Source organism: Octopus sinensis, linkage group LG11 (assembly GCF_006345805.1).
Source record: "Octopus sinensis linkage group LG11, ASM634580v1, whole genome shotgun sequence".
Classification (NCBI taxonomy): domain Eukaryota; kingdom Metazoa; phylum Mollusca; class Cephalopoda; order Octopoda; family Octopodidae; genus Octopus; species Octopus sinensis.
The window spans coordinates 24,501,572-24,522,201 of NC_043007.1; the positions used below are offsets into that span (position 1 = coordinate 24,501,572).

Genomic DNA, 20,630 nt, shown 5'->3' on the forward strand with positions numbered 1-20,630 from the left:
ATCAACTAATGCTGGCATGTTTATGTCATCATAACTTAGTGGTTCAGCAAAAGAGACCACTAGAATAAGTACAAGGCGTACAAAGAATAAGTCCTGGGGGTGATTTGTTCGACTAAAACCCTTCAAGCCAGTGTCACAATCTAATGACTGAATATATATATATACAATGGGCCTCTTTCTGTTTCTATCAACCGAATCTACTCACAAGTCTTTGGTCAGACCAAAGCTACAGTAGAAGACACTTTCCCAAGGTTATGGGACTGATCCCAAAGCCATATGGTCAGGAAGCAAACCTCCTCAACCACATAGCCATGTCAATTACTGCTCTGCAGAAACATTAGCAAACCGGGCAAAATGCCTAGTGGTATTTCGTCTGCTGTTACGTTCTGAGTTCAAATTCCGCTGTGGTCGACTTTGCCTTTCATCCTTTCGGGGTTGATTAAATAAGTACCAGTTACGCACAGGGGTTGATATAATCGACTTAATCCATTTGTCTGTCCTGTTTGTCCCCTCTGTGTGTAGCCCCCTGTGGGTTACAGCCCTTGTGGGTTAAAGAAATAGGTATTTCGGCTGCCATTACGTTCTGAGTTCAAATTCCACAGAGGTCGACTTTGCCTCTCATCCTTTCGGGGTTGATTAAATAAGTACCAGTAAATCACTGGGATCGATATAATCGACTTAATCCCCTTGTCTGTCCTTGTTTGTCCCCTCTGTGTTTAGCCACTTGTGGGTAGTAAAGAAATAGGTATTTCGTCTGCCATTACATTCTGAGTCCCCTCTATGTTTAGCCCCCTGTGGGCAATAAAGAAATATATTACTGCTCTTTATATAGGCTACTGAACAACTGGTACGGCAGTCAACCTAAACTAGTTTAATTCTAATTCACATACTTTTGTGTCTCTGATAAGAAGCCTCTTATATGCTGATGAGTGTGATATCATTACACACAATGAAAAAAGACCTTCAGACACTTAGAAATAAACTCTCATAAGCATGTAACATGTTTAGGCCTCACAATAAATCTTGATAAAACTGTTACACTTTATCAGCTGTCCTGGAAAAAGTTTCATGTGTGTCCTAAAATAACAGGATGTAGTAAAACTTTGAAACCTTCCCCTGCCGCCACCACCACCACCACCTTCCCTGTATCTTCCTTCAAATATCTTAGGGTAGCATCATTTGAAAGCTTAACTGATGCAAAGAGCTTTATGACCAGTGATGTATAACAATATCCGAAAGTCAGGTTGATCACACACACACACACACACACAGATAATATATATATATATATTTTTTGGGGGGAGGCCCCAGAATGGGAGCAGAATTCTTTCAAAACGGTAGTAGGGAACAGCTGATAATCACAGTTCCTTCCTTAGCGCCCCAGGTCCTAGACTGATTGTACTGACTGACCCTGAACACTCTCATAGGCTCTATGTGTATGTTTGTGTGTGTATGTGTATGTATGTATGCGTCAGTTTGTGTGTATTTCATCTGTGTGAGTGTGGTAGGCTTGCTAGAAATAGCAGTTGAATCTCTAGAAAATCAGATCATTAAAAATAGGACACACAGTCTTAGAAAAAAGAAAAATAAAGGATCGAGTGGTTGCGGTTGGAATGTTTATTCGATCAGGATTGACCTGGGGCTAACAACAACAATAACAGACTCGAATAACTGAACCAGTAAGGGAGTTTACAAGCTCGTAGTTTGACTTGCTAGAAATAGCAGCCAAAATTTAAACTGTTAAAAAAGGAGGCTGGTGCATTGTACAATGTAGGATGCCATACTCAATATCTGAAAAAAAATTACGGGAGAGTCACTTCTGGAGTTTCCTTTATCTTAAGTCTGCTCCATTATGCTCACCTAGGAATAGACAAAAATATCAATAACACTACTACAACTACTAACACCACTAACACCACTGCCACTGATACTGCTGCTAGCCATCCTGACGAGGTTAGACACATGGTCGAGCAAAATGCTAGAAGTAGCAACCAAATTTCCCTCATATCATACTCAGTTGCCTTACAAAAAGGAAAGACAAATATATACTATAACAAAAAAAAAAGAAAGGGTAAAAAAAAAACGAAAGAAAAAATGGATTAGGATGGTCACAGCTGGAATATCTTTAATCGTATATATCTGCTTGATTAGAGCCGACCTAGGGTTAAACAACAATAAAAACAGCATCAACACTGTATCGTATTTATATACAGGCCGCCGGCGGTGTGTTTAAGCTCCAGGCAGACATGGTATATCGTATATCGTAGTAAAAAACTAGTCCATATGTCTTGTCAGCGATACTGGTTATAGACGGATATCATTGATTAGTTATGCCCAGATAGGAAGGTATATAATTATATATAGCTTGTATAATTAAAAGAAAAACAAGAAAAAGGAATATGAGAAAATGAGTCAAGGGAAATAACTCAAATGTACCAATGCCAGTGAATTGGGGTAATTTAATTAAAGACCGTATGTAAAAGATATTTTACCTTATTTTTATTTTTACACGTTTTAGCCATTAGGCTATGGCCATGCTAGGGCACTACATTAAGGGGTTAAGTCGAACAAATCAACGCCGGGTCTTTTTCTTAAATGCTTGATACTTATTCTTTTTTCTTTTGCCGAACAGCTAAATTACGGGGACGCAAACAAACCAACACCGGCTGTCGAGCAATGACGGGAGGACAAACGGATAAACTCGAACACAAAGACACACACAGTGACAGACAGACAGACAGATAGATAGATAGATAGATAGATAGATAGATAGATAGACAGACAGACAGACAGACAGATAGATAGATAGACAGATAGACAGACAGACAGATAGATAGATAGACAGATAGATAGACAGATAGATAGACAGACAGATAGATAGACAGATAGATAGACAGACAGATAGATAGATAGATAGATAGATAGATAGATAGATAGATAGATAGACAGACAGACAGATAGACAGATAGATAGATAGATAGACAGACAGACAGACAGACAGACAGATAGATAGACACATGACGGGCTTCTTTCAGTTTCCGTCCACCAAATCCACTCACAAGCTTTTGGTCTCTTGTAACAGACACTTGCCCAAGGTACCATGCAGTGGGACTGAACCTGGAGCCATGTGGTTGGGAAGTAAACCTTCTTACCGCACAGTCACACCACTAATTTAAATTTCTCTTTTAGTTGGAGAAATATCATCCTTGGCTTATGTAGTTGTATTGATATAATTAATAGAGCGGTCGGACAAACATACCTTGCCGGATTTAATTACAGTTCTTCGTACTGAAATTTAGCCGAGGTCAGCCTTGCCTTTTAATGATTCTTATAGTCGATAATATGAAGTTCTGGTTAAATAATTGGGTTTATTTAATTGCCTATTCCTAAAATGTGTGGCCTTGTGAATAGATTTGGTAGACAGAAACTGAAAGAAACCCGTCGTATGTATGTATGTATGTATGTATGTATGTATGTATGTATGTATGTATGTGTGTGTGTGTGTGTGTGTGTGTGTGCGTGTGTGTGTGTATGTATGTATGTATGTATGTATGTGTGTGTGTGTGTGTGTGTGTGTGTGTTTATTGATGTTTTGTGTGTTTATGTATGTATGTATGTATGTATGTATGTTTGTGTGTGTGTGTGTGTGTATGTTTATTTCTATGTTTTGCGTGTGTGTATGTTTATGTGTTTGTGTTGTACCCACCCCCGCTTGACAACCGATGTCGATCAATTTACACCTCCTTAGCGATTCAGCAATTTAAATCTACATAGCGATTCAGCAAAAGGTGATCGACAGAATATGTGTATACGTACGTACATACGTATGTATGGATGAATGGATGTACGTATGAATGTGCATGTATTTTGTCTAAAGTCGTAAGACACCTGCTGTTATCCTCTTATTAACCATTCTTGTTTTTATTTTTGTTTTCGTTTTTTGTATTTATATTCGTCCCTGTTGCGTTTACATTCGTTCCTTTTTCCAAGAAATCTAATGCTCACAGCTTAGTTTTTCCTTGGGGCTGGCCGCGTTGGAGCAAATATCAGAATTAATCAGCCGAAATTTGCTATGATGATCCGGTTTCTGACTGAAGATTAAAGGCTTCGAATGGCCCGTCTGTTTTCTGTGTTCGTCCCTTTGTGTATTTCACGTTCTTGTTTCTTTATATATAAATTTTATTCCTATGTGTATACGTACATGTGTATGTATGTACTGGCAGAATGATTAAAGCTTCCAATAATAAAATGCCTTGGGGTTATTCGGTTACAGCTGTTGGTTGATCGATTACGTTAATAAAATAAAGAAACAAGAAGACACTAACAACGATACCAATGAAGGAACACACATACACACGTTTAATATTTTCTACTCTAGGCACAAGGCCCAAAATTTTGGGGGAGGGAGCCAGTCGATTAGATCGACCCCAGTACGCAAGTGGTACTTAATTTATCGACCCCGAAAGGATGAAAGGCAAAATCGACCTCGGCGGAATTTGAACCCAGAACATAATGGCAGACGAAATACCATTAAGCATTTCTTTATTGCCCACAAGGGGCTAAACACAGAGGGGACAAACAAGGACAGACAAACGGATTAAGTCGATTACATCGACCCTAGTGCGTAACTGGTACTTATTTAATCGACTCCGAAAGGATGAAAGGCAAAGTCGACCTCGGCGGAATTTGAACTCAGAACGTAACGGCAGACGAAACACCACTAAGCATTTTGCCCGGCATGCTAATGTTTCCTATTTCTTTATTGCCCACAAGGGGCTAAACACAGAGGTGGCAAACAAGGACAGACAAAGGGATTAAGTTGATTACATTGACCCCAGTACGTAAATCAATCAATCAATCAACGTTGGTTAATGTCCGTTTTCCATGCTAGCATGAGTTGGATGGTTCGACCAGCGATCTGGGAAGCCAGGAGGCTGCACCAGGCTCCAGTCTGATCTGGCAGTGTTTCTACAGCTCCATGCCCTTCCTAATGCCAATCACTCCATGCATAACTAGTACTTAATTTATCGACCCCAAAAGGATGAAAAGCAAAGTTGACCTCGGTGGAATTTGAACTCAGAACATAAAGGCAGACGAAATACCAATTTCTTTACTACCCACAAGGGGCTAAACACAGAGGGGACAAACAAGGACAGACATAGGTATTAAGTCGATTACATCGACCCCAGTGCGTAACTGGTACTTAATTTATCGACCCCGAAAGGATGAAAGGCAAAGTCGACCTCGGCGGAATTTGAACTCAGAACATAAAAGCAGATGAAATACCGCTAAGCATTTCGCCCGACGTGCTAACGTTTCTGCCAGCTTGCCGTCTTCACACATGTTTAATTTAACATGTTACTGTTCTATGTGTAAACACTGAAGACACATAAGGCAAAAACAAATCAATGAGGTCAGGTCAGCTGTGGCCATTAAACCTGTTGGAAATAAGAGCTAAATCTCCTTCTGTGCCATTTACAGAAGAACAAAAAAATAAAGACAGAAAGGGTAGTTTAATCTCAGATGAACTATGTATGAGAACGAAAAGAAAAAAAAAAAGGGCAGGACAGCCATTGCTGGAATGTCTTTAATTATATGAGGTTAGTAAGATCAGGGCTAAGTAGGGCTAAATAAGAAAACAATAAATGTAGATAATGTATGTGTATATGTATGTATGTGTATATGTATGTATAAAGGTATATATGTATGTGTGTACGTTGGTGTATGCGTGTATATGTATATAGGGATATAGGTATGTATAGGTGTTCCAAGAGAATAGATTTAGAAATTATATAGTGTGCCAAAATCTATAACTTCTTTGAATAAGTAGGTGTAAGAGTGGCTGTGTAGTAAGTAGCTTGCTTACCGACCACATGGTTCAAGGTTCAGTCTCACTACGTGGCACCTTGGGCAAGTGTCTTCTACTATAGCCTAAAAAAAAAAAAAAAAAAAAGAAGCGGAAGTCGGCAGGCGCTTTCGTCTTCTCCCATCACCATCTTCATTCCATCACCATCATTCATTAATGTCTATGTCCAGCCCGTAGCTACTATCTGTGTACTGCCCTTGTGGCAAATTAAATAAAATCAAGTAGCTTGCTTACGAACAGCATGGTTCCGGGTTTAGTCCCACTGCGTGGCACCTTGGGCAAGTGTCTTCACTATAGCCTCGGGCCAACCAAAGCCCTGTGAGTGGATTGTGTAGATGGAAACTGGAAGAAGCCCATCGTATATATGTATATATATATGTGTATGTATATGTTCGTGTGTCGGTGTTTGTCCCCCCCAACATCGCTTGACAACTGATGCTGGTGTGCTTACGTCCCAGTAACTTAGCAGTTCGGCAAAAGAGACTGATAGAATAAATACTAAGCTTACAAAGAATAAGTCCTGGGGTCGATTTGTTCGACTAAAGGCGGTGCTCCAGCATAGCCACAGTCAAATGATTGAAACAAGTAAAAGAGTAAAAGGGCAAATATAGTTTAAGCATTGTAGATTACAAATCTGCATTAACCCTTTAGTGTTCAGATTATTCAATCAAACATAATGCCTATTGATTCTCATTGATTTGAATTAATCATGCATTGTCTCATATCTTCAAGATGTTGATGGTGTAATTACTTAATATAGAATAACATTGTAGGGTAGGTGTGAGAGCCTGGATCTGGTCAGTTTGAACATAAAACAGATTAACTATTTTGGCCGGATATGGCCGGTTTAAATACTAAAGGGATAAAATAGAAAAGGTTGAGCGGGAAACTTTCCTCCACCGTACCCCTACTTAATTGTTTAGTTCCGACTTTTTTTGTTTTGAAAGTTTTCGAATATATTGAAGCATTATTATATCACCCCAGATGTTTAAAACATAAATCTGAGAAAAAAAAAAGCACTTTTCAAAAGAAAGTGAAAACCAGGAAAAATACAAAAAAAAATGTTATCCCTCTCATATCTATAATGCTTAAAACATGCTCATCTGGTTTCAGATGTACTAGATAAATTTCAATATCCATGTATCTATCTATGTATCTATCTGTCTGTCTGTCTGTGTGTGTATACACACATACCCATTTACCTCTATAGATAGGTATTTAAATTTAGCCTGTTTTGTGCTTGTCTATAAATGTGCAAGTCAGTTTTGAATATATATATATATATATATATATATATATACACATACACACACACACATACACATATATAAATATATATACATATATATATATATGTATATATATATATATATATATAGAGAGAGAGAGAGAGATTTAGATAGATAGATAGATAGATAGATAGATAGATAGATAGATAGATAGATAGATAGATAGATAAGATAGATAGATAAGATAGATAGATAAGATAGATAGACAGGCAGATAATAGATACATACATGCATACATACATGCATGCAAACATACATGCATGCATGCATGCATATATACATAAATACATGCATGCATATATATACATACATACAAACATACATACATACATACATACATTAATACATAAATACTTACATACATACATACATACATGCATGACAGATCTCCACCAAACCACATCTCGAAAAAGCTTATCTCTCTCACTGTACTATCAGTGGCAGCACAGAGCAGAAGATGGTCCACCAGTTCAGCTGCCGGGAGTGCATCATCTCATTAAATGCCAAGATCAGCCGAGAGGTTACTAACAGACTGGTAAATCCAAACACTGCATTTGTCAGACTGCACAAAAAAACCCCAAAAAACTCTGGAACTATATTGCCTGTATGATAGTGATGCTTATTTAAACCAAGAAGTTTGCTTCTCAACCATATGGCTCTGGGTTCAATCCCACTGCATAGCACTTTCGGCAAGCGTCTTCTGTTATGGCCTCAGGCTGACTAAAGTCTTGTGAGTGGATTTGGTAGATGGAAACTGAAAGAAGCCCAAGAAGCCTATCACATATTTGTGTCTGTGTGTATGTGTGTTTGTTTCCCAACCACTGCTTGACAAGCAGTTTTGATGTGTGTATGTGTGCCCATAACTTAGCAGTTCAGCAAAAGAGACCAATAGAATAAATAGCAGGCTTACAAAAAGTAAGCACTGGAGTCAATGCTGTCAACTAGAATTCTTCAAAGCAGTGCTCCAGCATGACCATAGCCTAAATGATTGAATGCATACTTACTCACATACATACATGCATGCACACACACATACATACATACACACATACGCATACATACATACACACACAAATGCACACAAACACACACACACACACATATACATACAACAAACTTCTTTCAGTTTCCAGCTACCAAATCCTCTCACAAGTGCTTTCATTAGCCTGGAACTATAGTTACAGACATTTGCCCAAGGTGCCACACAGTGAGATTGAACCTGAGACACAGCCACGCCTGTGCCTCCATACAAGCCTGTAAATCCATTGAGGTTGAGCCAATCTGTTCTCTTCTCAATGACCAGAAAAAAAAAACAAAAGAGAAAGAACAAGCAATATTCATATAAAAAATCTTCATCACAATTCCCCCTCACTTCAAATATGAACAACTTGCAATTAGAGCCCTCAAGATTGCTCCCAATGTTTGGTCTCACTATGACTGAGGATCTTTCTTGGCATAACAAAGATCGGAAGCACATGGCTTAGTGGTTAGGATGTTTGACTCATGATCATGAGATCTTGGTTTCAGTTCCAGGACCGGGTAATGCATTGTGTTCTTGAGCAAAACACTTCATTTCACATTGTTCCAGTCCACTCAGCTGATAAAAATGAGTAATCCTGCAATGGACCGGCGTCCAGCTCAAGGAGGGATATATATGTCAGAGAAACCAGGAAACTGGCCTTATGCCCTTAATGTAAAAAAAAGGTAAAGTTACCTTCTTGAGTTCTGTAGACTCATATGGGCTGGTTTCCCAGTTTCATGACGTGTATATTCCCCACCTGGTTGGGACACCAGTCTGTATTATATCTATCTCTCTATCTATCTATAAATGGTATTAAATATCTATCATCATCATCATCATCATCATTTAACGTCCGCTTTCCATGCTAGCATGGGTTGGACGGTTCAACTGGTGTCTGGGGAGCCCGAAGGCTGCACCAGGCCAGTCAGATCTGGCAGTGTTTCTACAGCTGGATGCCCTTCCTAACGCCAACCACTCCGAGAGTGTAGTGGGTGATTTTATGTGCCACCGACACAGGTGCCAGACGAGGCTGGCGAACGGCCACGCTCGGATGGTGTTTTTATGTGCCACCACACACAGGTGCCAGACAAGGCTGGCAGACGACCACGCTTGGATGGTGTTTTTTTTTATGTGCCACCGACACAGGTGCCAGACGAGGCTGGCGAACGATCACGCTCGGATGGTGTTTTTTATGTGCCACCGACACAGGTGCCAGACAAGGCTGGCAGACGACACGCTCGGATGGTGTTTTTATGTGCCACCGACACAGGTGCCAGACGAGGCTGGCGACGGCCACGCTCGGATGGTGTTTTTTATGTGCCACCGACACAGGTGCCAGACAAGGCTAGCAGACGACCACGCTCGGATGGTGTTTTTTTTATGTGCCACCGACACAGGTGCCAGACGAGGCTGGCGAACGGCCACGCTCGGATGGTGTTTTTATGTGCCACCGACACAGGTGCCAGACAAGGCTGGCAGACGACCACGCTCGGATGGTGTTTTTTTTATGTGCCACCGAACAGGTGCCAAGAGGCTGGCGAACGACCACGCTCGGATGGTGTTTTTTATGTGCCACCGACACAGGTACCAGACGGCCACGCTCGGATGGTGTTTTTATGTGCCACCGACACAGTGCCAGACAAGGCTAGCAGACGACCACGCTCGGATGGTGTTTTTTATGTGCCACCGACACAGGTGCCAGACGAGGCTGGCGAACGGCCACGCTCGGATGGTGTTTTTTATGTGCCACCGACACAGGTGCCAGACAAGGCTAGCAGACGACCACGCTCGGATGGTGTTTTTATGTGCCACCGACACAGGTGCCAGACGAGGCTGGCGAACGGCCACGCTCAGATGGTGTTTTTATGTGCCACCAACACAGGTGCCAGACAAGGCTAGCAGATGACCACGCTCGGATGGTGTTTTTTTTTTTTTTTTTTTTTTTTTTATGTGCCACCGACACAGGAGCCAGATTTTGCTGGCGATCGGCCACGATTGGGTGGTGATTGTTACGTGCCCACAGCATGGAGGCCAGTCGGTGCGGTACTGGCTACACCCACGTTCGGATGGTATTCTTGTGTGCCACCGGCACTGGTACCACAAAGATACAAATTCCATTGATGTTCATCTATTTTGATTTTGTTTGATTTTCGCTTGCCTCAACAGGTCTTCACAAGTGTCACAAGAAGGAAGGTATGCACAGGTGGACTGACTACGTCCTAGGTAGGGGCCATGGGTTATGGCCTGACTAGTCTTGCTGGGTCTTCTCACGCACAGCATACTTCCATAGGTCTCGGTCTCTAGTCATTTCCTTGGTGAGACCTAAAGTTCGTAGGTCGTGCTTCACCACTTCGTCCCAGGTTTTCCTGGGTCTACCTCTTCCACAGGTTCCCTCAACTGCTAGGGTGTAGCACTTTTGCACACAACTATCTTCAGCCATTCTCGTCATATGACCATACCAGCGCGCAGCCGTCTCTCTTGCACACCACAACTGACGCTTCTTAGGTTCAACTTTTCTCTCAAGGTACTTACACTCTGACGACTATGAACTGACATTACACATCCATCGGAGCATACTGGCTTCATTTCTTGCGAGCTTACGCATATCCTCAGCAGTCACAGCCCATGTTTCACTACCATGTAGCATGGCTGTACGTACACATGCATCATAAAGTCTGCCTTTTACTCTGAGCGAGAGGCCTTTGTCACCAGCAGGGGTAAGAGCTCTCTAAACTTTGCCCAAGCTATTCTTACTCTAGCAGTTACACTTTCAGCACACCCACCCCCGCTACTATTTGGTCTCCAAGGTAGCGGAAGCTATCAACTACTTCTAGTTTGTCTCCCTGGAACGTGGTAGAAGTTGGTCTCTGCACATTTCCAGTGTTTATTTCTCCTGAGCATCTGCCACATACGAAAACTATCTTCCCAGTTAGCCTACCTTTGACATTACTGCACCTCTTATGTGTCCATAGCTTACACTTGGTGCACCTTATAGAGTTTCTACCTACACCTTTTCTACAGATCGAGCAGGGCCATCTACCTGAAGTCGTTTGTGGTTGGTCCACCTTCCTACTTATTAGGACTTTGGTTTTGGCTAGGTTGATTCTAAGGCCCTTCGATTCTAATCCTTGTTTCCACACCTGAAACTTCTCCTCCAGTTCTGATAGTGACTCAGCATTAGAGCAAGGTCATCAGCATATAGGAGCTCCCAGGGGCATCCTGTCTTAAATTCTTCCGTTATTGCCTGGAGGACTATGATAAATAGGAGGGGGCTGAGGACTGAACCTTGGTGGACCCCAACCTCTACCCGAATTCTTCACTGTACTCGTTGCCAACCCTCACCTTACTAGCTGCGTCTCTGTACATGGCTCGCACAGCTCTCACTAACCATTCATCTATCCCTAGTTTCCTCATTGACCACCAGATAAGGGATCGGGGGACCCTGTCAAAGGCTTTCTCTAAGTCAACAAAAGCCAGGTACAAGGGCTTACCTTTGGCTAGGTATTTCTCCTGCAGCTGTCTTACCAGGAATATAGCATCAGTAGTACTTTTCCCTGGCACAAACCCAAACTGCATATCATCTAAGCTAACTCTCTCTCTAATTAACTGGGCTATAACCCTCTCCGTAACCTTCATTACCTGATCCAACAGCTTGATGCCCCTGTAGTTATTTGTATCTAGGGTATCGCCTTTACCTTTGTAGCAGTTGACTATTATGCTGCTACACCAGTCATTGGGTATGACTCCTTCGTGTATCACCTGGTTAACTATACGGGTGACTATGCTATAGCCGACACTACCAGATATTTTGAGCATCTCTGCAGTAGTTCCTGATGGGCCTGGGGCTTTCCCTGTCTTCATGCTTCTAATTGCCTTAGCTACCACGGAACTATCAACTCGGATAGCTGGTCCGTGTGTGTGTGTGTGTGTGTATGTGTGAATGCATGTAGAAGTAGCTGTATTTAGTTCAAATGAAGGTATCAGTGAAAGTGAATGAAAATGAAGTGAAGCAAGGTGCTACAATCAATGTGAAAGTTGCTTGTAAAGAACTCAGTGTGGAGAAAGGAAGAGAAATGCAGAAAGATTACTGGTGATAATAAAATTGAGTAACTTTTGAGAGTACTGCATATAGCTAGTTTGCTGTATGACTGGCAGTGATAAAATTTACTTGGTTGGCAAGGAGCATGTTTGTAAGATGTATTTGTTCTGATGAAAGCTAGGAGAGACTAGTTCTAGCTTTGAGTTCAATAAAATTAACCACATTATGTGATATTATTGCTTTTATAAGGATCATTAAACTTCTCCACTTGTCCCAGTGATGCTCCATTAATATGCAGAATACGCTGGGAAGATTTCCCTGCTTAGCTGCACTCACCCACTGTCTGATGAGCCAAGTAGCACCCACCAATTGTGATACCACTAAAAGGATTGGTTCAAGCCAGCTGTATACATTTGATATATTACATTTTGACTGCTATTCCTTCACTATACGAGAGTTTTTCTTTTCTTTTTTTCCATTTTACTTGGATTTGTATTCACCAATATCCAATTAGCTTGGTATATTTATATCCCTATTGAGAGCTTGCTGATAAAGGTCAATAAGATGCCTTCAGTGAAAAGCCAGTTTCTTTTTGTTTTGGTACCAGTAACTATAATAAAATCTGCTTTATACTGCTTTCCTATCCTGCAGTTTCCCTACTACACAATACCAAGGATATCACCATTGGTATTGTAAACTCTGGATTTAATACAGAAGCAATACCTTTAATGGATTTATTTTAAGCCACACAGGACCCTGGGTAAACAGTTTCTACTCACTCCAGGAATTTTCACTATGATGAAACTCAATCAATTGACCACCCTATCATTTCTTTGAGGATAATTGATTTTGAGTGAATTTCTTGTTAATTATTTTTCTATCAGTTTCTTTCTTCTGATGTTACAGTTTCCCCACTGACAATTTTCAACTCAGGTTTGAAGACGATCAATTTATATTTAAGAGGATTTTTTATTTTTGTTTTTACTATGTCTACACATTAAAAAAAAACAACAAATTCTATATCAACTTTCATTGGTGAAAAGTGCAGCTATTTAATTATTTACATTTGATAGGTATTGCCACATAATTGATAATCTCCCACAGATCAATGATCTTTTCTTTCCATTTTCTAAGTCTATGATATTCTTTTATTGTTTTGCTTTTGTTTACAACTTTTAGTATCTTCAAGACACAGTTTAACACGTTGTGAAAGGGGAATAAAAACAGCAGCTTCTTTCTGAAATTTATTGTTACCTCCACCAAGGAAGGAGGTTATGTTTTCATCAGCGTTGGCTTGTCCGTCTGTCTGCAAGATAACTCAAAAAGTTGTGAACAGTATTTGATGAAACTTGCAAGAAAAGTTGGTAATGACACAAGGAACAGATGACGAAATTTTGGTAGTGATCCAGGAATTTTTATGGATTCTTGAAGGATTTTTCATTTGTTATATTTACTTTACATGAAGTATTACAATGCTACTTCTTTGATTATCTCCCTTGAAAATAGGTTCATGGTTTTCCCGTGACCTATGGTGGCGTTGCTATTTCCAAAGTTTTTTTCGTTTCTCAATTATTAATTTTACTCGCGTATCTATCTTACAATAAGCTGCTTGGCGGAGGTCTGCGGAGGATAACATGACAAGCCTTGACTATTGGGATGATTCCTGTTTCTAAAGGGTTTTTTTTTAAAAATCATATGGCTGTGTTATTTTTTTTTTACCCTCACCAAGGAGGTTATGCTTTTGCTGGTGTTGGTTTGGGGAATTGAACGATTTTCAGCATGCGTGTATACGGGTGGAAATGAGCAGCTTGGCAGAGCTCTGCGCTCGCCAAGTGCTTTTCCAGTTTATTCCGTTTTTTGTATTTATTTTGCAATATTTTTGATGAGAACTTGTGCATTGAAGCTGATTTTGTTTGTCCCAGGAGGGTCTTTATGCCAATGACAGACATAAAAGCATGGAAAACAGACATTAAATGACAACAATGATGATGATGATAATGACAATGGTGATGATGATGATGATGATGACTCTCCCATTTCATGATATTCTTTTACTATAGTCCAACCCATGCTAGCATGGAAAACGGATGCTAAACAATGATGATGATAATGCCTTCTGCGATGGTCCCTTTTGTGACATGTGAATGGTCATACAGTTCTATATTTAAGAGATGAGGAATTATGTACATTCTTTTACTCTTTTACTTGTTTCGGTCATTTGACCGTGGCCATGCTGGAGCACCGCCTTTAGTCAAGCAAATCAACCCCAGGACTTATTCTTTGTAAGCCTAGTATTTATTCTATTGGTCTCTTTTGCCAAACCACTAAATTGCAGGGATGTAAACACACCAGCATTGGTTGTCAAGCAATGTTGGGGGGACAAACACAGACATACAAACATACACATACACACACATATGTATATATACATACATACATACATATATATGTATATATATATATATATATATATATATATATATATAATATATATATATATATATATGATGGGCTTCTTTTAGTATCCGTCTACCAAATCCACTCACAAGGCTTTGGTTGGCCTGAAGCTATAGTAGAAGACACTTGTCCAAGGTGCCATGCAGTGGGGTTGAACCTGGAACCATGTAATTTGTAAGCAACCTACTTACCATGCAGCCACTCCAACGCCTTACATTATTTACATTTGATGGATATTTGTCCTCATTTTGTTTGTTGTTAATGGTCAGCCTTTATTGTAAGATAATATAACAGGAGTCAAAGTCTGGTCATTTAACTGATACGGTATCGTCGTGTGTTCTAGGAAAAAATGCTTATTACTTTTATTCAAGTGTATTTTCACCCATCCCTGCACTTTTTAATAAACCACACCAACCTCTCAAAGACGAACCTTACAAAAAGATAAAATCAATGTTTAAGGGTTAGGTTTAGGGTTAAGGATGTGTGCGCTTAGATCTTTTATCATTATTTTCCACTTGTCTCAATCATTGGGCTGCGGTCATGCTGGGGCAACTGTCTTGTAACATTTTAATCAATCAAATCAACATCTGTTCTTATCGTTTGCTTTTTAAGTCAGGTACGTATTTTATCAGTCTCTTTTTGCCAAACTGCAAAGTTACAGGGGTATAAACAAACAACATTGGTTGTCAATTGGGCTGCATAAATATACATACGATGGGCACAGGTGTGGCTGTGTGGTAAGAAGTTCGTTTCCGGCGGTGAGCTGGCAGAAACATTAGCATGCCGGGCGAAATGCTTAGCGGTATTTCATCTGCCGTTACATTCTGAGTTCAAATTCCACCGAGGTCGACTTAGCCTTTTATCCTTTCAGGGTCGATAAATAAAGTACCAGTTATGTACTGGGGTCTATGTAATCGACTTTAATCCCTTTGTCTCTCCTTGTTTGTCCCCTTGTGGGCAATAAAAAAATAAGAAGTTTGTTTCCGAACCAAACAGCTTCAGGTTCAGTCACACAGCATGGTACCTTGGGTGCGTGTCTACTATTATAGCCCTAGGCCTTCATTTCCCAAACTTCTGAGACATGTCCGGACATTGAGAAGTATTACCTTAGCTGAGAACAGGCAAGAGTTGGTGACAGGAAGGGCATCCAGCTGTTGAAAAGTTCCCCTTAATAAAATTCTGTCTGACCCATGCAAGCACAGGAAAGTGAATATCAAATGATGATGATGGTGATAAGGATGATGACGATGCTGATGTTTCCGTCTACCAAACTCATTCACAAAGGCATTCATCGGGTATGTCAAAAGACACTTGCTCAAGGTCCCACATAATGGGGACAGAACCCCAAAACCATGTAATTGCAAAATGAGCATCTTAACCACTCAGCCATCCCTACTCCGTAGTGTGTGTGTGTGTGTATACACATATATATGCAGATGCACATACACAAACACACACAGATGCTCACACACACAAACACATGCACACACAAATACGCATTCACACACACACAGACACACACACACTCTCTCTCTCTCTTGCACACACACAAACACACTTTCTTTTTCACATACACACACGCACTCTCACTTTCACATACACACACTCTATCTCTCACACACACAAACGCTCTCTCTCATACACACACACACTCTGTCTCCCTCACACAAACATACACTCTCTCACCCCCCCCCCACACACACACACACTCAAACGCAAACACACACACTCACATACACAGTTATGTGAATTTGTTACAATCTTCAATCCTTACCAGGTGAAACCAGCATGGAAAGAACAGAGACATGGATGTCTAAATAGGTATGCATAAAAATATACAGTCATGCATCTGATCCTATATCGACGATGGCTTTACAGTTGCTAATTTCTGACTTTTAATCTCATTTCCCTTTCCTTTCTTATTATTCTGCATGGTTCAGACTGAATGTATTGAGACAGATTTTCTATGGCTGGATGCACTTCCTGTCACCAACCCTCACCTGCTTCCAAGAAAGGTTATATTCTTTTCTGCTCTAGGCACAAGGCCTGAAATTTTGGGAGAAGAGAGGGGGGCAGTCAATTACATCATCCCCAGTACGCAACTGGTACTTAATTTATCGACATTGAAAGATTGAAAGGCAAAGTTGACCTCGGCGGAATTTGAACTCAGAACATAAAGACAGACAAAATACCTATTTCTATTTCTTTACTACCCACAAGGGGCTAAACACAGAAGGGACAAACAAGGACAGACAAACGGATTAAGTTGATTATATCGACCTCAGTGCTTAACTGGTACTTATTTAATCGACCTCAAAAGGATGAAAGGCAAAGTTGACCTCGGCGGAATTTGAACTCAGAACGTAAAGACAGACCACAAGTACAAGTAAGTATGTGTGTTTGTGTGTGAGTATGTGTATGTGTGTGAAGGTGTATAGCCTCGGAGTTAGATTATTGTGCTCATGATTGCGGTGCATTGCGTTCTTGAGCAAGAGACTTCATTTCACATTACCCTGTGATCACTTCAACATCTGACACGTCCTACACTGTACACCTGTACAAACACCTCATGAGCTTATTGTGCAACGCAAACATTTGATCACTATAAGCAAATAATCTGCACAGGTTGCTCTACAAGACATTGTGGAATGTTCATCTGTCACTTATAATAGGAGAGTCCAATATACATACATGCATACGTATAGGTGTAAGAGTGGCTGTGTGGTAAGTAGCTTGCTTACGAACTACATGGTTCCGGGTTCGGTCCCACTGCGTGGCACCTTTGGCAAGTGTCTTCCACTATAGCCTCGGCTGACCAAAGCCTTGTAAGTGGATTTGGCAGACAGAAACTGAAAGAAGCCCGCCGTATATATGTATATATATATATATATGTATGTGAGTATGTATATGTTTGTGTGTCTATGTTTGTCCCTCCAACAACACTTGACAACCGATGATGGTGTGTTTACATCCCCATAACTTAGCGGTTCGGCAAAAAGAGACCAATAGAATAAGTACTAGGCTTATAAAGAATAAGTCCTGGGGTCGATTTGCTAGACTAAAAGGCAGTGCTCCGGCATGGCCACAGTCAAATGACTGAAACAAGTAAAAGAGTATATATACATACATAAATACACACACATATATGTATGCATATATATATATATGTCTGTGTGTGTGCATGTTAGTGTCTCCTTGTTTTGACATCATGTGATAGTCGTAAAAGAGTGTCACTGTCTTACAAGCAGTGTCATTTATTTCCAGTATTCAGTGAAAACATGTTACTGTTGGTGACAATAAGGGCATCCAACTATAGAAAATCTGCCTTGATACAATTCCTTCTGATTCATGCAAGCTTGAAAAAGTAATAATGATAATGATATACATGTATATACAACATACATACATATGTATGTATGTATGTATTGATGTATGCATATATATTATATATATATATATATACATACACACAGACACACACACACTTATATATATTCTTTTATTTGCTTTAGCCATTTGACTGCGGCCATGCTGGAGCATTGCCTGTAGTCGAACAAATCAACCCCAGGACTTATTCTTTGTAAGCCTAGTACTTTTCCTGTCGGTCTCTTTTGCTGAACTACTAAGTTATGGGGAAGTAAACGCAACAACATCGGTTGTCAAGCAATGATGGGGGGACAAACACAGACACACTCATATATACATATACATATATATATATATATATATATATACGATGGTCTTCTTTCAGTTTCTCTCTACCAAATCTACTCACAAGGCTTTGGTCAGCCCGAAGCTACAGTAGCGGAACTTGCCCAAGGTGCCACGCAGTGGGACTGAACCCGGAACCAAGTGGTTGGTAAGCAAGCTACTTTCCGCACAGCCATGCCTTAAAATGTATATAAACATAGGCACACATATTACATATATACACATGAATACACACACATACATTCGTACATAGGTTCAGGTATTACCTTGTGCTCTGTCTTCATATCTATGCGTGTGTATAAGTATGTATGGGTGTGTGTGGGTGGATGTTTGGGTGGGTGTACATTATATATATATAATATATATATATATATATATATATATATATATATATATATATATATATATATATGATAGATCGTTAGCCACTACACACATTTTTTTCTCTCCTTGTTTTTTCTGTGTCCCTTTCTGAAGAAGAGAGTAGGCTCGAAACGTAAAAGACTTTTTCTATTCCTGAGCGTTATACTAATACATCTGTTTGTTTTGTACACCACTTGTCTTCGTCTTTTGTTGTTTTTTTCGTAAACCCTCCCTATATATATATATATATATATATATATAATATATATATATATATAGTTAATCCAAACAAGAAAACACAGAAAAAAACACAGCAACGCGAGGACGTGGAACAATTAAAGTATTATTTGACGCTCAGGAAAGAAGGGAAGGAGGGTTTAACGTTTCGAGCGGAGCTCTTCGTCGGAAACAAAGGAGAAGGAAAGATCCCGAGAAGGGAAGACAGAGGAAAAAAATATTTTTGCTGGTAGTGCTCAAGAGATCACATATACACACACACATTCTTACGTATATTGTACAAGACATACGTTATTCATACTTTATCAAGAAAGTAAAACTGAAAAAAAAAAAAGAAACATAGCCAGAACGGATATGATGTTTATAAACAAACTGATAATTCATTGTGTATGCGTTTGTTATACATGTGTGTGCGTGTGCCTGTCTGTGGATCTGGTGTATATGTGTATGCGTGGTATGTTTGTGTATGTGACGGGTGTGTGTGTTTCTGTGCGTGTTGTAGATGTTTAAGCGATATTATGTGTGTAACGTATATGAATATGAGTGTGTGTGTGTATGTGTGTGATCGTGTGGTATATGTATGTGCATCTGTAAATATTTGAGTCGTTTATGTATGCGGCGTATGTATGAAAGTGCGTTACACACGCGTGTGTGTATGTGTGCGTGTATGTGTGTGTGTGCGTGCGTGTGTATGAGATAGAGATAGAGAAAGAGAGAGAAGGTGAGACTGAGTGTATATGTATTTATGTGCCGAATGTAGAAGTGTGTAACGAAGTATTTTCCTGTGGAAAAAGTTGAGAACTACTACTACTACTACTTATACCATCAATATTGCTATTACTAGTAACAAACAGTACCGCCGCCACCACCACCACCACCACCACCATCATCATCATCATAACAAGTAGTGTTATTGTCGCCGTCGCCACCACCACCACCACCAACAACAACAATAATAATAATCACAATTGTTTCTAATATTGGCAGAAGGCCAATAATTTCGCGGGAGTGGAATTTAGCCTATGGCTTGAACTCACTCAGTACTTTATTTTATCGATCTCGGGAGGATGGAAGGCAAGGCGCGAACAATCCTTTCTAATATAAACACAAGGCCTGAAATTTGTGGGAAGTTGGCGGGGGGGGGGGGCGTGGATTACATCGAACCCTCTGTTGCAACCCGGTACTTATTTCATCGATATCCCAGAAAGGGATGAAAGACAAAGTGGACCACGGCGGAATTTGAACTCAGAACGTTAAAAGCCAGTAGAAAGGCCACTAACCACTTTGTCCGACGTTGCCAACGACACTACAAGCTCGCCGCCTCAAAGACAACAAATAATAACCAATTTTATAATAATAATAATAATAATAATAATAATAATAGTCGCTTATAGTAAATGTTTCTAATATAGGCACAAGGCCACAATTTAGTTGGGGAGAGGATCATAATAAGGCATTTTAATAAACCTCATAACAATATTTCTTTAAAAGAGACACTGATTCTGAAATGGAAAAAAGTAGAAGAAAGCCCTTTGCGGTAGCCTAGATACCCCCCTTCTTTTTTATCTATATAATATATAAATAAAAATAACTTTAAATAACAAGAATAAATCTGGACTCACGATAGTCTATCTTTCTCTCTCTCCT

General features: G+C 40.1%; 1 protein-coding gene across 1 annotated transcript in view; it reads right to left on the reverse strand.

Moving 5' to 3' along the window:
* LOC115217463 (calcium/calmodulin-dependent protein kinase type 1) overlaps window positions 1-20,630 on the reverse strand; it is a 254,820-nt gene that overhangs the window by 233,398 nt on the left and 792 nt on the right. The window lies entirely within an intron of this gene.